This window comes from Triticum urartu, chromosome 1A (assembly GCF_056163025.1).
Source record: "Triticum urartu cultivar PI428250 chromosome 1A, HENAU_Tu73, whole genome shotgun sequence".
NCBI lineage: Eukaryota > Viridiplantae > Streptophyta > Magnoliopsida > Poales > Poaceae > Triticum > Triticum urartu.
In genome coordinates, this window is record NC_141873.1 from 39,649,786 (window position 1) to 39,667,201 (window position 17,416).

Sequence of the window (17,416 nt, forward strand, 5' to 3'; positions counted from 1 at the left end):
TTGATAAAATTAACTTGATCGTCACCGAAGAAGAGGTCGATAGAGCAAGTTCAAATTCGGAATTCATATTTTGAATGAAGTCAGAAGCAAGGCAAGGGAAAGGCCGTGGGCCCGTGGCCGTCCCTTGGCTTTCGGGTCTTGGCCTGCTACTGGGTCTCACTCTCACCCGCCCATTTCCCGCCCTTTTTACCCCGCGAACATTCCAGAAGCTTCTTCCTCGCCACCACCACCGCTGACGACCATGACAGAAGGTGGCCAATTTTACCCCCAAATCGGGAAGAAATGGCCACTGCTACTTCTTAAGAAGCGCCAATTTCAGCTCCCATGCCAATTCGAGCTCCTCCTCGGCGAAGGTACGCAACCTAACCCAGTCGACCTGCTACACCTCTCCCGCCGGCATTCCGATCCTTGGATTTGCTGCTCGTGCAGACCGCGGCCGGTGGCCGCCGGAGGGCAGGTTCATCGAGGCCGCCCACCGCGGCGACATCCGCGACATCAAGGGTAAGGCCCTCCGTATCCAATCACCCTCCCTCACCTCCCGTGCCAGTTCGCTCCCTCGCTACACTCGGGGGCTTAGGGTTTTGTCACCGCGAGGCTTCCGATCTGACCGCGGGACACCAGCTCCCGGATGTCGATTTCATCTGTGATTTAAGCTTGAACGCATGCTGAGGCTTGATGATTCCTCGGGGGATTTCTCTCGTCGCGACTTGTGGCTGAAATTGGCGCTTCTTAAGAAGTAGCAGTGGCCATTTCTTCCCGATTTGGGGGTAAAATTGGCCACCTTCTGTCATGGTCGATGAATCCAAAATAAGAGATTGCACCCTACTTTGTGTCAACTTCAGAGATTGCAAAGGAGCTGGACGTGCACGGGCACGGGATCCCGGTGACGGTGGCCAGCACGAGCTACATGGGCATGAACGCGCTCCACACCGCTGGCGGCCGCGGCAGGCTGCCCGCGTACCAGTACCTCGTCGAGGAGGTCAAGAACTCAAGATGGACATCAACAAGCCTGACACCTCCCAGGGTAGGCAATTTGTTCGTTTTCAGTTCACGCTTGTCTGGTTCTAAACCCATAGTTTCGTGAAACGATCATCATCAGTTATAGCTGGGCTGTCTGCAATGTGCTCATGTGGATCTTATTGCCAGATTATTCACCCGTGGAGCAGGCCGTTACCTATGGGCTATGGCAACCTTCCTGCCGTCAGGTACCTGCTTGATCATGGCGCCGGTCTGCATCAACAACGTTCAGGAAACATCACTCTTCTTCATTCAGCTGCAGCTCATGGTATAAACACAAGGATCTTCCCTTCGTTGTTACTTTCCTCTGTCGCAAGGCAAGACTATGCCTTGGCTTCATGCTCAGGTTGCCTTGCTCCCTTGTTTTGTGCTGGACCTTTTTATGTTTGAGCATTGTCTTGTGTTATACAGATCATGCATGTAGCATCAGATGTTATGTTGGAGAACCTTTAGCTGAATCTGGAGGGAATGCCATCCCGATAAATATAAGTTGATTTATTTTACCAAGCCCAGCCAACATAATATAAACAATTGTCTTTTTTGGCGAGAAATATAAACAATTTTCTTGTTGCTGTAGATATATTAAAACAAGGCTGATATTATTTGCTTCTCATGTCCATCGGCTTCTGAATAGTGATTAGCTTTATGAAACTCTTGTTAGAGTAGTACATAACTACATATATAGCCATGTAGCCTTTTGTGTTTACCCCATTGTATAAGGGGTTTCTTGCATATGTCCTGCACCTGTACATGTATATATACTGGCCTATGACCCTACGGGAATACAAGTTGCATATTCCTAACAACTCTAAACATAGTTGTCATATTAGTTTGATTTTTCTGCTCATATTGGTGTAAAAAGTCCATGTGGCATCTTGTTGCGACCAATCTATTTTGGCACTGTACTATTTATACTTATAGTCTGTGGAGCTTCTCTCAGGATATCTATTTCGTATATTATTTTGTTTTAGCCATTGAAACTAGTTTCCCAAGCAATGCCTGCTTACTTAGATGATATGCAAGTTTCCCGGGTATTTGTTTCATACACTATTTTCCTCACAAATGGTGTTCATTTAGTATGATTACCTGCTTCTTATGGTATCTGTTTATGGCAACTCCTTCCGTGTGTCTGTCAGGGAAATGCGAACCAGCCAAGTTGCTTCCCACCAATAGTAATTGAAACTTTGTTGCACAAAAACGTTTTTGTTCATATACTCTTCATAGTGTTATGACCTTCATTTTCTTTTCTTTTTTCAGGGCACTCTGAAATAGTAAAGTATCTTCTCTCTAGAGGAGTGGATATTGATGCACAATCAATTCTTGGGACACCACTCTCTTTTGCTGCTTAGAAAGGATATGCTACTGTTGTGAAGATACTTTTGCAGCACAAAGGACACCATAAATATAACTCTAACACCCCCCCTCAAACTCATGGTGGATCCACAACACTGAGTTTGGAGAGATAAAATCCATGTTGCGCTCTAGTCTGGGCCTTCGTGAAGAAGTCCGCCAGCTGTAACTCTGAAGGCACATACTGAAGAGCAATAACATGGTCCTGCACGCCAGCACGCACAAAGAAAGCATCAACACCAATATGCTTGGTAAGCTCATGCTTCACTGGGTCCCGCGCAATACTGATAGCGCCTGTACTGTCTGACAAGAGTGTAGTAGGTGCGGTAACAGTAACACCAAAATCCTCAAGTAACCAACGTAACCAAGTCACCTCTGCTGTGAGAAGAGCCATAGCTCGCAACTCAGCCTCTGCACTTGAACGGGAAACTGCGGTCTGTTTCTTCGCCTTCCAGGCAATGAGAGAACCACCAAGAAAGACACAGTAAGCAGAAAGTGAACGACGATCCGAAGGATCACTAGCCCAGGTAGCATCCGAATAGGCTTGGAGCTATAACGAGCTAGAACGAGGAAAGAAGAGACGGTGAGAGATCGTGCCATGAAGATATCGTAGAACACGAAGAAGGTGACTATAGTGAACCGAAGTGGGAGAAGAAACAAACTGACTCAGGATATGGACAGGATAGGAGATACCCGGACGAGTGACGGCGAGATAGACAAGACTCCCAACAAGATGACGATAACGAGTCGGATCAGACAAGAGCTCACCATCAGTAGCACGAAGGTGAACATTAAGCTCCATAGGAGTCTCAACAGTGCGCTCATCACTAAGAGCCGCACGAGCAAGAAGATCCTGGATATACTTTTCTTGGGAAATAAAAAAAGCCATCAGAGGTGGAGGAAATCTCAATCCCAAGAAAGTAACGAAGTGGACCAAGATCAGACATAGAAAACTGCTCACTAAGACGAGCCTTGACAAAGGCAATGTACTCAAGATCATCGCCGGTGATGATCATGTCATCAACATATAGAAGAAGAAGAGTGCGACCACGAGCAGAAAGGTGGACAAACAGCGCTGGATCATGAACACTGGGTGAAAAACCAGCTGCCGTGACAACCGAGGCAAAACGCTCAAACCAGGCGCGGGGGGCTTGCTTAAGGCCATAGAGAGAGCGACGAAGACGACAAACCATGCCATCGGGAACTGAATACCCAGGTGGTGGCTGCATATAAACTTCCTCACACAACTCACCATTAAGAAAAGCATTCTTAACGTCAAGCTGAGACACAGACCAGTGGCGAACAGAGGCCACGGCAAGAAGTGTGCGAACAGTGGTCATATGGGCCACAGGAGCAAATGTCTCATCGTAATCACGACCATGCTCTTGCTAAAAGCCACGAGCCACAAGACGAGCTTTATAACGCTCAAGAGAACCATCAGAGCGAATCTTAATCTTATAGACCCACTTACAAGTGATGGGGCGAACACGGGGAGGAAGAGAAACCGGATCCCACGTGCCGGTGCGTTCAAGGGCAGCAATCTCCTCTGCCATGGCAAACTGCCATTCAGGATGAACAATAGCATCTTGATAAGAAGTCGGCTCAACAACGGTCGAAAGACCATAGCGAGAAGGAGAATATCGATCAGGGGGTGGACAAGGCCAAGAACGGAGACCATAAGTCGGCTGAGAGGAGGAAGACGACACATCAGAAGTAGAGGGCACATCAGTAGACTCATCCACAACACGGCGACGACGAGTATAATGGAATGGAAAGGAGGGGAGAGGTGGAATCACTGGATGTGGAGACGGGGAATGTATCGGTGATGAAGGTGGAGAAGAGGAAGGTATCGGTGATGAAGGTGGTGAGTCATGCGATGAGGGAGGAGAAGAAACCATAGGAGAGGATTGCGTCAGATCTGCAACAACGAGACGAGGAGTAGGAATACTATTGGGCACAAAGGGAGGTGTATCCGGAAAGGTAAGAAAGGAGATGTCCTCCGTGGAAAAGGCCGAGGAGGATGGACGAGGGTAGTAGGGACGAGACTCATCAAAGGTGACATCCCGGGAAATACGCACCCGACGACCGGCAGGATCCCAACACCGATAGCCCTTATGCTCATCACTGTATCCGAGAAAGACACACTCAAAAGACTGAGCGGTCAGTTTGGTGCGTTCACGAGGGGCAAGCAAAACATAGCAAACACAACCAAACAAGCGAAGCGCCGAATAATCAGGAGAACGACCAGAAAGACGCTCAAGAGGAATACCACCCTGTAGAGCAGCAGATGGCCGAATGTTGATGAGATAGGTGGAAGTGGTAATAGCCTCAGCCCAGAAGTGTGGCGGGAGAGAGGCAGCGATCATCATCGCGTCGTCTCAAGAAGGTGACGATGCTTGCGCTCGGCCACACCATTCTGAGCATGAGCACCAGGACAAGAGAACTGAGCAAGAGTACCTTGCTCAGCAAGGAATCCCCACAGCGCATGGGAGATATACTCACCAGCCGAATCTGCACGAAAAACACGAATAGGAGTAGAAAACTGGGTATGAACCATGGTAGCAAATTTTTTATATATAGATAAGACCTCACTACGAGAAGACATGAAATAGATCCAAGTGTACCGAGAAAAATCATCTATAAAGATAATATAGTAGCGATGACCCCCTTTCGAAGCGAAGGGAGCCGGACCCCAAACATCAGAGTGAACAAGATCAAAAGGGCACTCGGACACTGACTCACTATGAGGATAAAGTAGTTGAATCTGCTTACCAAGCCTACAACCCAGACAATCCAACGAAGCGTTACTGGAGACAGATCCCAGAACACCACGGTGAACCAAAGACGAGAGACGAGAACCACACAAATGGCCAAGACGATGATGCCACTACTGAAAAGAGCTGGTAGATGCAGCAACAGGAGCTGCGAGACTGGCGGCGGTGGCAGCGGAGGGAAGACGAAGCCAGTCAAGCTCCCAGAGACCATCAGAGCGTCGAGGGCCAGCACCAAGCAGAGTGCCCGTGCGACGATCCTGAACAGAACATGAATCAAAGTCGAGAATGACCCTACAACTAGAGTCAACAATCTGACCACCAGATATGAGCTGCATAGTAAGTCGAGGAACATGAGCGACAGAAGGAACATGAAATGAAGAAGTGTTAAGAGTGCCTCGACTAGCTACAGGGAGGGGAGTACCATCAGCTGTAAGAACACGAATAGGAGACTCGACGGGTCGAACGGAGGTCAAAGTAGAAGAATCATAAGTCATATGAAAAGATGCTCTAGTATCAAGAATCCATGGGGATGTACCTGAATGAGTAGAAGGTGGTTTCTCAATGCCAGAAGAGTCAGTCACAGAACCTGCAGAACCAGTTGGTGAAGACTCTGAAGCAGCAAGCAGACTTCGGAGCTGCGCAATTTCGCGCGCAGACAGGGACACAGCGAAAGAGGTCGAGGTAGGAACACCGGCCGCTTGTAGAGTCGACCGAGAGTAGCGAGTCGATGTAGAACGACCACCGCCACGCGCGGAGGCCGCGAGAGGAGTCGACGTAGCGTGACCACCGCCGCGCGCAGAAGCCGCAAGAGGAGTCGGCGTCGAGCGACCACCGTCGCGCGGAGAAGCCGCGAGACGAGTCGACGTCGAGCGACCACTGCCGCGCGCGGAAACCGCGAGAGAAGTCGATGTAGAGAGATCACCACCGTGCGCGGAAGCTGCAAGAGTCGACGAAGAGCAGCCACCACGACGTGTAAAAGCCGCAAAGAGAGCCGACGAAGAGTGACCACCACCACCTATGGACGCGTCGAGAGGAGTCGACACAAAGCGGCCATTGCCATCCAAAAATATCAGAGTAATAGAGTGCAAGGCGTGAGGAGGGGCACCGAGTAAAGATGGAAGGTGCATGTGTGAGCTGATGTTGGATAGACAACCAGCGCCTGAAGACAACGACATAGTACCTTTTCTTTTTCTTTTTCTTTTTTTTCTCTCTTTTTTTAACACAGAAAAACGACCAGCAAAATCATCCAAAATGCAGCTGAAAGGTAGATCACAGGCACGAGGCAGGAAGCCAGCGGGCCGAAAAAGCCCGATCGCAGCCGCCCAGCCAAGCGCCTCGATGGAGGAAGCGGGCGGAAAGCGCCCGATGGGCAGCAGGCGGCGGCCTGATGAATGCCCAATCTGGAGGCGGCCGGCGACAGGAACCGGCGGACGGCGGCGGGAATCAGGTCTGATCTGAGCAGGCGGCGGCCAGATGAGCGCCCGATCTGAAAGTGGCCGGCGACGGGAACCGGCGAACGGCGGCGGGAATCAGGTCGGTGGCGGGCGTCTCGATCGAGTGTGACGAAATCGGGAGCGCGCCCCGATCTGAGCTGCAGCGGGCGGCAGAAAATCGTCTAGGAACGGCGACTTGGGGCGGAACCGTCGCCGGCAGCAGAGAACCGGCGAGCAACCGGCAGCAGAGATGGAATCCGGGTGGGAACGAAGATCGTGACCTACGATAGCAGTTGCTCCGTTTTCCAGTTCGAGATCGATCTCGCACGGACGGGGACGAGAGTAGAGCAGCGGCAGCAGAGAAAACTGCACGCGCAAAGGCAACGGCCAAGTAGAGGGATGAGAAGATTTGGAGCAGCAGAGCCGGAAAAGGATGATCGTCACGACGTGATTGGATCTAGCACGAGTTGCAGCGTGCGAAAAAAGAACCTAAAGCTTTGATACCATGTTAGGAAACATGCAACTTAATATTATCAGGAGGCAAACGCCATCATATATACATATATACAGGGGAGGCCAAAGGCCAGAATGCAAAAAGCCAAAGGACACCATAAATATAACTCTAACAGTAGGAATCTAGATTTCTATAAACTGATGTTTGATTTAGTCATTTTTGTATTAACAACTAAACAAATGATTGGCTTTTCATACTTGCATCTCATAGGGTGGAGCTAATATGAGTGGTGCTGGTCCTTGTTATAATCCCTTGGTAACGGCTGCAGAGAAGGGGTTAACTGAAGCTATCAAGTGCTTGTTGGAAGCTGGTGCAAATTCAAATGTTCTTGACGAGGTCAGAATGCTCATTTTGTCACATATTCGTGTTTTCCTTGGCTCTGTAGTGATATGCAACAACTATACGAGTTATGTGAGTACACCTACATGATGCTATATGTAATGTAAAAATAAAAGGCTGTGCTAAGTTACCTTTCTTACATAAGCGTGCTACTGTTTCGCCTTTCCCACTTTGTGCCATCTTTTTGTTAATTTGGTGGGATAGTGAATCAATAGACTTGTCTTACACTGATATGCAATGACCATAACTATAGGAGTTATGATGCAAGTAGACCTACATGATGCTATCTGTAGTACTATGAAAATAAAAGGCTGTGCTAAGTGAACTTTTCTGAATAACCTTGTTACAGTTTCACCATTTCACCTTTATGCTCTCTTTGTAAATATGTGTCATGAACATTTGCCTATTTCCTAATGTTGAATATTACTTTTTGTAAAGTTTTTGTTGTTTCTCAACAGTTTGGTAGATTGCCAATAGAGTTGGCTGCTGAGTATGGTACACGGGAAGACGTTGAGATGCTCTTTCCTTCCACCTTGCCAATTTCAACTGTGACAAATTGGAGCGTTGACGGAATCATTAGTCATGTGAAGATGGAAATCAAGCAGCTTGAGGTATGTCATGGTAGCAAATTTTCTTTGCACTCATAACAATTTTGTCCCATGTTAACTCTAAGCAATGTTGGCATCAATATTTAGCTAAAACTTCATGGATCAAGAACTGGTCAATGCGCCCGTGTTTTCGCTGTGCCTGCTTTGCGGTCTAAGATCCGTTCCTGAAAACTCATATGATGTGAATGATGCTTTATTGGATAACTTATTTTGCTTGCATGTTAATTCATTAGGTGTACTAATTAATTTCACTACAACAGGAACCCCCCTTTAGCAACGCATCGATGCATTGTCGTATGTCCATATATGCGTTGCTAAGGTCTACATCAATGGATTACGATGTGTTGCCGTAGGTGGCGTTGCTAGGGTATACAACAACGTATATGCATCCGTTGGTAAACAACATGTAGAAGCGTTGTAATGTAGCAACGTATAGAGTTAGAGACTAACAACACAACATAAGCGTTGGTGGCTACCCTGTCCAATGACATATCATGGCAACGACTAGAGCCTTCCCTACTTAGCATGAATAATTGATGATATTTTATAGATAGCTATCCGGAATTATTAGGTCAATATCGATAGTGTACATGAGCCACAATATTATAATGAACAGGAGGGTCTCATATATTGAATCAAATATGTTGCATTACAAAGAACACGATCCAGAGATTACAAGATGTGAAACTATCTAGTAGTAGCCGAATTCTCGACCTTGCCATCAACTATATATTTGAAATGTTGTCTTGAAAATTACATTCTAATTATCTAGTAGTAGCCCCATTCTCATCCTTGCAATCAACATTGGAGCCATGCATCATCCAGTTTATCTTGGCAATCTACAAAAATAAATAAATGAGATGAGTAACTTACTCTAGAGAAAATCAGGTTCAACATTAACTATGTCAAACATAAAAATATTTTTGGGGATCAACATGTACATCGGATGACATATTTAAATGAAACACAGTCAACATTTTTCTACCCACTATATTCTCCTCATAAATCCAAGCGACAACTATGAAAACAAATGCTGAATTTTGATAAAGTGCCATTTATCAAATGAAGGTACATAACTAAATTTCATCATATGTGATTCAAACCAAACCAATTTCTACGAACAAGTTAAAAAGGAACAATATAGGCATTAAGTATACTCTACTACATACAGTTATACATCTAGATGTCATGTGTCCTAGTGCAATTCTATCATGAATTATGTACTCGCTATGATTTGTGAGTTATGTGAAGGTCACATCTAAGTGCATTTTGAGTTAACTTCTCCTGTCTCACTACTTTTGCTCCATTGGAATTCTTCCTACCCACTCAATGGTTAAATTTTAGTACAACAGTATCAAGGCAATTTTAGTAGTATAACAATGCAAAAATTAGTCACAAGATAATTTAGTAAAACAAGGTAAATTTTAGTACAAAATTGATATACTAAACTTTAGTACAAGAAGTCTAACTATGTTGACCAAATGGGATATTAGCCTCTGTAAGCTAAAAGACCCTTAGCAACTCCGTATTCAACTGTACAAATAAGTTTGTATAATATTTAGATAAACATAAAATTTATAGGGAACGCTAGAAGATATCAGATGTAGTATTGCATCAAAATAGCATTAGTAGTACTGCAGATAGAGAAATTACACACTTCTTTGCTCAAATATCATCAGCACATGCGCTTACAGAACATATTTGAGATATTTGTTATTTCTGCATCAGTGCGCGCGTACGAAAGACGTTAATATTTGAGAGCAAGCCAAAAGAAGTTATACAAAATGTCAGTACAGAGATCACACCACAGTTCACCTCGGCCTCGACCTTTTCTTTTCTATATTGGGAAATCGCATTGTAATCTATAAACCAAACTAGCGTTGTGAAACCATCTTCAATTTATTAAAGATGCTTTGCATTTAAAATAGCTCAATACGGTTTACTATGCAAAGTAGGGTGAATTACCTTGAGCATATTGATGTTTATATCAACTCCTAATCTGGGAAATTGATAGATGAAGAACCAGTGAGACATCAATATTTCATGATCTTGTGAATAATTAGATGTCGATTGAAGAAAAGTTGGGAGCCAGCAACATGTAGAACCACAAGTTCTGATAAGAGTAATTGGAGAAAGGTGAAATCAATCTTACAGGGTTCTGGCTCATGCACTGAAACAATACAAGAAACAACAAAACGTGTTATAGTCATAGTATACCATAGTTCCTACATCAAGTAACAACACCATCTTAAATCCTAGGGGAACACAGAACCTTGCAACCTAAGAAATCTGTACCATAGTTTTCTCTCGCCATGTTGGCACTGATCGAGGGCGCCTCAAGCAGGCCAGTAGCTCCAGCAGGCTGGCGGCTCCACAGCCTGTGAGCACGATGAGAAGAGCTGTGATGTTGCTCGCCATCAATAATTAATTGTGCAGTGCTGCTACGACGCCATTCTGCAAGCACCGTAATGAAAAGGTCAAACCAAAACATCATGCTCATCAACTCAGCTAGCGGATCAACAATTGAAACTGAGTCAGCAATTAGATGATTATAAGGGAGACAATGTTTTGGTAACGCACAACAATCCTGCAGCCTCACGTGGATGTTCATCAACACAACAGATCGAACTACTACTAGAATGACAATGCAATCCAACAAATACGCACATGTTGGCTGAAGCAAGGTCAGTTTCAGAACCTGCAAGTGAAGGTGAAATTAAGGATTATATAGACAATAAAGAGGAATATTAGGACAGATGGACCGATGCGAGACTAATTCCTATAGTATTACACAACATGCGACAGTGAAATTGGCGAGGATTCTTTCAGAATAAAACATATATGGACTCAAACATACATCCAAATAGATCATCCGAACTGGAAACGACTGGCTTGCATGTGCAGAACTAGATAGCAGTGCACACTGAAAAATGCAAGGACGAAACTAAAATACCTAGATTGATGAAGTGAGTAACATTAGGTAGCGCAGATCACGTTTGTGATTTCTGGCAAAGAAGCAAACCATGGACCGATGCATGTCAGCACAAAGAATCAGAGAGGGACAGAGGGTACGAGCAGAGGAGAGAAGTGCCTTACTAAATTGTCGGTGTCAGAGGCGATGTAGCCGAGGCGGAGCAGCACCGGCGAGCCCAAGCCATCACCTGCGCGTGCGGAGACGCGGGGTAGAGGGCCTACGCGGGAGTCGCACCGGCGGCCCGTGGCGGCTAGGGTTGCTGCAGGGCATGTGCAGCAGCGCGGAGGAAGTTGCGACGGCGGAGGGTCGGAGGAGAGGACTGCGGGCCAGCCGGGCTAGTGAGCGACGCCGTGGAAGAGCGCCCGAGCTAGCTGCAATTGCTGGTGGCGATCAACATCCTGGATTCGTGGTCATGGAGCTTGAGTGAGAGGAATCGTGGGGGAGGGGAGATGGGGAAAATTTGGGAGGGCGTGGGTAGGTACGTCCGTATAGGGAGGTTAGATTTTCCCTAGGAGAGGAGGTTAGCGCTAAGTATGGGTGGGTGGGATAAGTTCGGGAGGTTGGAGATTAAAACAAACAACACATATTGTTATTTCGTTGGTAGATATGCGTTGGTATAGGTGGGTTTTTGTTGTACTTCATTTCCCATCTGTAGCAAGTGACAATTATCATTGATCAAAACTATCTCTTGTCTTTTTCCTTGAGGTTGAAACTGCTAACCTGTATATTGTACATGTTACATCTGACAGATTCTGTAGGATCGTCTAGGCAAGACTGTTAAGGGCAGATAGGAGGAGTAGGATTAACTACCTTCTCCCTGAGCCGACGAACTCCCTGTTCCGGCCATGGCGGCGAGTGGACGGCAGTGGTGAGGAGGCAGAGAGTAGTGGCGGCGGTGGAGCTTCCCGTGAGCACCGCGCTAACCCTAGATCGGTAGGGAGTGTCAGTGGGGATTGTGGCAGCGATTAACCTCGTGAGTCGTGCCCCGGCCCCCATCTCTGTTATATAGCGCGGGTCACAGGGGCCCACCAACCATGGTTTGGTTGGGCGCCCCTGATCAGGGCGCGAGTCATGGGCCCGTTCGACCCGTTGGGTTCGAACGGGAGAGAGATCAACCTAACATTCTCCCCTTTGATCTCAACTTTACTTTTAACTCTATACTTTCTAGTTTATTTGTTTCATCACACTAGTAGAAAACAGGGCTTTGGTCCAGGCCGGGTCAGCCCATTAGTCCCGGTTCAGTCCAGAACCGGGACCAATGGGGGCATTGGACCCGGTTCGTGAGCCCAGGGGGCCGGCCGGGCCACGTGGGCCATTGGTCCCGGTTCATCTGGACCTTTTGGTCCCGGTTGGTGGGACGAACCGGGACCAATGGGCCTCGCTCCTGGCCCACCACCATTGGTCCCGGTTGGTGGCTTGAACCGGGACCAAAGACTCCCCTTTAGTCTCGGTTCGTGCCACCAACTGGGACCAATGAGGTGCCTACATATACCCCCTCGCGTAAGAGCAGAGCACACTGCTCTGTTTTTTTCTGGCCGAGGGGGAGAGGGCTTGGTGGTGCTCTAGCTCACCTCCTATGCACACAAGGTGTTCGATAGAATGCCCGAGCCACACTACTTAAGCTTTCTCCTCTCCAAGCTCGACCTCCAATCTCCATTTTCCACAATATTTGTCTAGGTTTAGCGGTCTGTCACGCCCCGTCCCTGTCTTCACCGCCGTCGATTACCCGCGCCGAGCTCATCGCCGGCACCACCGTGGTGAGCCTCTTGTTCTTATCTTCTTTTTGAAAGGAAAAATATTCTTACTTGTATGTTTACATAGATACTTGTATTATTTTCTTACTTTTATTATTGCATCTTATATAGTGCGATGGTTTTGGTATCCGCCCCCGTCGGCCCTCGTCCTGTCTATGATTCGGATGTGGTATATATATTATCTTTATAACTATTGGTTCATTTATTGTTTATGAAAATTATGCCGACCAACGTGACATAGATTTTATTTATGTAGGATGTATGTGAATCGGAAATGCCAACCGACCCTATTGTCGAGAGGTTAAATTTAGTTGAAGAAGAAAACAATTTGTTGAAGGAAAAAATAAAAAAATTGAGGAGGAGAAGATGATATTGGAGTTGCATGTTGCGGATGTCGTCGATGATCACAAGATCAAGATGAATACAGTGCGCTTGAAGATTAGAAAGATTAGAAAATATGCCATTCATACCGAGGCTTGGTATCATTATGCCGTTGGATCAATTGTTACCTTGGTTGCGATTATGATCGCATTTGTTTTCGCATTGAAATGTTTTACATAGTTTCAATGTATGGTTTAATTAATTAGATGCTCTGGAGAGCTATATGTTGTTAGATGAGAACTATGTATGCACTTTGCTTTTAATGTGATGATGAACTTCTATTAATTTGGATACTTAATTATATATAATGCACGCAGATGAACCGACAATGGATGTACGGTGACAGACACACCTGCGAGTACATTAAGGGCGTGTATGAGTTTCTCGATGCGGCTGAGACAAACAAGCATAATGGTTTTATGTGTTGTTCATGCACTGAATGTGGGAATACGAGGTCTTACTCTAACCGGAAAATCCTTCACTCCCACCTGCTTTACAAGGGTTTCATGCCACACTATAATGTTTGGACGATGCACGGAGAAATAGGGGTTATGATGGAAGACGGCGAAGAAGAAGAGTACGATGACAACTATGTGCCCCCTGAATACGGTGATGCTGCAACGAGGGGAGCTGGTGAAGATCGAGAGGAACCAGACGATGTGCCCAATGATGCTGCAATGGGTGAAGCTGCTGAAGATCAAGAGGAACCAGACGATGTGCCCGATGATGATGATCTCCGGCGGGTCATTGTCGATGCAAGGACGCAATGCGAAAGTCAAAAGGAGAAGCTGAAGTTCGATCGCATTGTTAGAGGATCACAAAAAAGGGTTGTATCCCAATTGCGAAGATGGCAACACAAAGCTCGATACCGTACTGGAATTGCTGCAGTGGAAGTCAGAGAATGCTGTGACTGACAAAGGATTTGAGAAGCTACTGAAAATATTGAAGAAGAAGCTTCCAAAGGATAACGAATTGCCCGACAGTACATCGCAGCAAAGAAGGTCGTATGCCCTCTAGGATTGGAGGTGGAGAAGATACATGCATGCCCTAATGACTGCATCCTCTACCGCGGTGCATACAAGGATCTGAACGCATGCCCGGTATGCGGTGCATTGCGGTATAAGATCAGACGAGATGACCCTGGTGATGTTGAGGCGAGCCCCCCAGGAAGAGGGTTCCTGCGAAGGTGATGTGGTATGCTCCTATAATACCACGGTTGAAACGTCTGTTCAGAAATGAAGAGCATGCCAAGTTGATGCGATGGCACAGTAAGAGCCGAAAGAAAGATGGGAAGTTGAGAGCACCCGCTGACGGGTCGTAGTGGAGAAAAATCGAGAGAAAGTACTGGGATGAGTTTGCAAAGGACCCAAGGAATGTATGGTTTTCTTTAAGCGCGGATGGCATTAATCCTTTCGGGGAGCAGAGCAGCAATCACAGCACCTGGCCCGTGACTCTATGTATGTATAACCTTCCTCCTTGGATGTGCATGAAACGGAAGTTCATTATGATGCCAGTTCTCATCCAAGGCCCTACGCAACCCGGCAACGACATTGATGTGTACCTAAGGCCATTAGATGAAGAACTTCTATAGATGTGGAATGGAGACGATGTACGTACGTGGGATGAGAACAGACAGGAGGAATTTAACCTAAAGGCGTTGCTGTTCGTGACCATCAACGATTGGCCCACTCTCAGTAATCTTTCAGGACAGACAAACAAAGGATACCACGCATGCACGCGCTGTTTAGATGACACTGAAAGTATATACCTGGACAAATGCAGGAAGAATGTGTACATGGGCCATCGTCGATTTCTTTCGACCAACCATCAATGTCGAAAGAAAGGCAAGCATTTCAAAGGCGAGGCAGATCACCGGAAGAAGCCCGCCATGCGTACCGGTGATCACGTACTTGATATGGTCAATGATTTACACGTAATCTTTGGAAAGGGTCCCGACGGACTAGCTGTTCCGAATGACGCTGAGGGACACGCACCCATGTGGAAGAAGAAATCTATATTTTGGGACCAACCCTACTGGAAAGACCTAGAGGTTCGCTCTTCAATCGACGTGATGCACGTGACGAAGAACCTTTGCGTGAACCTGCTAGGCTTCTTGGGCGTGTATGGGAAGACAAAAGATACACCTGAGGCACGGGAGGACCTGCAACGTTTGCACCAAAAAGACGGCATGCCTCCGAAGCAGTATAAAGGTCCTGCCAGCTACGCTCTTACGGAAGAAGAGAAAGAAATCTTCTTTGAATGCCTGCTCAGTATGAAGGTCACAACTGGCTTCTCGTCGAATATAAAGGGAATAATAAATATGCCAGAGAAAAGTTTCAGAACCTAAAGTCTCATGACTGCCATGTGATTATGACACAACTGCTTCCGGTTGCATTGAGGGGGCTTCTACCGAAAAATGTCCGATTAGCCATTGTGAAGCTATGTGCATTCCTTAATGCAATCTCTCAGAAGGTGATCGATCCAGAAATCGTACCAAGGCTAAGGAGTGATGTGGCACAATGTTTTGTCAGTTTCGAGCTGGTGTTCCCACCATCCTTCTTCAATATCATGATGCACGTCCTAGTTCATCTAGTCAACGAGATTGTCATCCTGGGGCCCGTATTTCTATACAATATGTTCCCCTTTGAGAGGTTCATGGGAGTCCTAAAGAAATATGTCCATAACCGTGCTAGGCCAGAAGGAAGCATCTCCATGGGCCATCAAATAGAGGATGTTATCGGGTTTTGTGTTGACTTCATTCCTGGCCTTAAGAAGATAGGTCTCCCTAAATCGCGGTATGAGGGGAGACTGACTGGAAAAGTCACTCTTGGAAGTGACTCAATAATATGCAGGGACGGATATTCTTGGTCTCAAGCACACTACACAGTTCTACAGAACTCGACCTTGGTGACCCCGTATGTCGATGAACACAAGAACAGTCTGCGCTCCAAACACCCGGAGCAGTGCGACGACTGGATTACATGTGAACACATCAGGACTTTCAGCAGTTGGTTGGAAACACGTCTCAGATGTGACAACACTTTTTGTGATGAGTTGTACTTGTTGTCCAGGGGACCATCTTTGACTGTATTGACTTACAAAGGATACGAGATAAATGGGAATACATTTTACACGATGCCCAAGATCAAAAGAGCACCAACCAAAACAGCGGTGTCCGCTTTGATGCAGCAACTGAGAGCGGAAAGGACACATATTATGGTTACATAGTGGACATATGGGAACTTGACTACGGACCTGATTTTAAGGTCCCTTTGTTTAAGTGCAAATGGGTCAATCTGTTAGGCGGTGGGGTATAGGTAGACCCACAGTACGGAATGACAACAGTGGATCTGAAAAATCTTGGGTACACTGACGAACCGTTCGTCCTAGCCAATGATGTGGCATAGGTTATCTATGTGAAGGACATGTCTACCAAACCGAGAAAAAGAAAAGATAAGGAAGCGAATACATCATACGATGAGCCCAAGCGCCACATAGTTCTTTCAGGAAAAAGGGACATCCTGGGAGTGGATGGCAAGACAAACATGTCTGAAGATTATGAAAAGTTTCATGAAATTCCTCCCTTCAATGTCAAGGCTGACCCAAGCATCCTGATAAACGATGAAGATTATCCATGGTTACGGCGCAATAAGCAAATGATACAAGCGAAGAAAAAGTGAAGACTTTCTCCCGCAACTATTATGATGATACGATGCCAACTTTGTAATACACGAGTATGCTATGCCAACTTTTTCAGAGTTCATTTGAAAACTATGAATTTAGGTCGAATTTTCTCTATAGGTGCATCTATGTTCATTTTTTTAGTAAAGTTAATCACAAACTTGTGATTCACACAAATTTCAAAGAATTCAAATTTTAACTATTCAAATTTGAAAACTAATGGCACTAACAAAAAGTATATAATTTTTTTAAAACTAATGGCACTAACAGAAAGTTTATAATTTTGCTGACCTAAAAGCAAAAAGAAATAAAAAATAAAGCAAAAAACAAAAGAAAATAAATAATCTAGAAAACAAAACAAAAAATCTGGAAAACAAAAAAATAGCAACAATAAGTATTTTTTTGTAAATAGAAAAAAAATAAAATAAATTAAGCAACAAAGAAAACAAAAAACTAAAAAAAGTGTTTTCAAATTTGAAAACTAATGGCACTAACAGAAAGTTTATAATTTTTCTAAAACTAAAAGCAAAAAAGAATAAAAAAATAAAGCAAAAAACAAAACAAAATAAATAATGCAGAAAACAAAACAAA

General features: G+C 45.6%; 1 long non-coding RNA gene and 1 pseudogene across 3 annotated transcripts; one reads left to right on the forward strand and one right to left on the reverse strand.

Annotated features, from left to right (window-relative positions):
- The first annotated feature begins 241 nt into the window (after positions 1 to 241).
- Positions 242 to 8,277, forward strand: LOC125529854 (uncharacterized; annotated as a pseudogene).
- A 361-nt stretch (positions 8,278 to 8,638) lies between these two features.
- On the reverse strand, positions 8,639 to 11,526 carry LOC125529855 (uncharacterized). Of its 3 annotated transcripts, XR_015599152.1 has the most exons (6): positions 11,132 to 11,526; positions 10,989 to 11,040; positions 10,616 to 10,733; positions 10,331 to 10,489; positions 10,001 to 10,205; positions 8,639 to 8,874 (listed from the first exon to the last, which is right to left on the reverse strand). It is a non-coding gene; the product is annotated as an uncharacterized LOC125529855 (long non-coding RNA). The 3 variants fall into 3 exon arrangements; XR_015599147.1 differs by lacking the exon at positions 10,989 to 11,040; XR_015599183.1 differs by lacking the exons at positions 10,616 to 10,733; positions 10,989 to 11,040.
- Between the last annotated feature and the right edge of the window lie 5,890 nt (positions 11,527 to 17,416).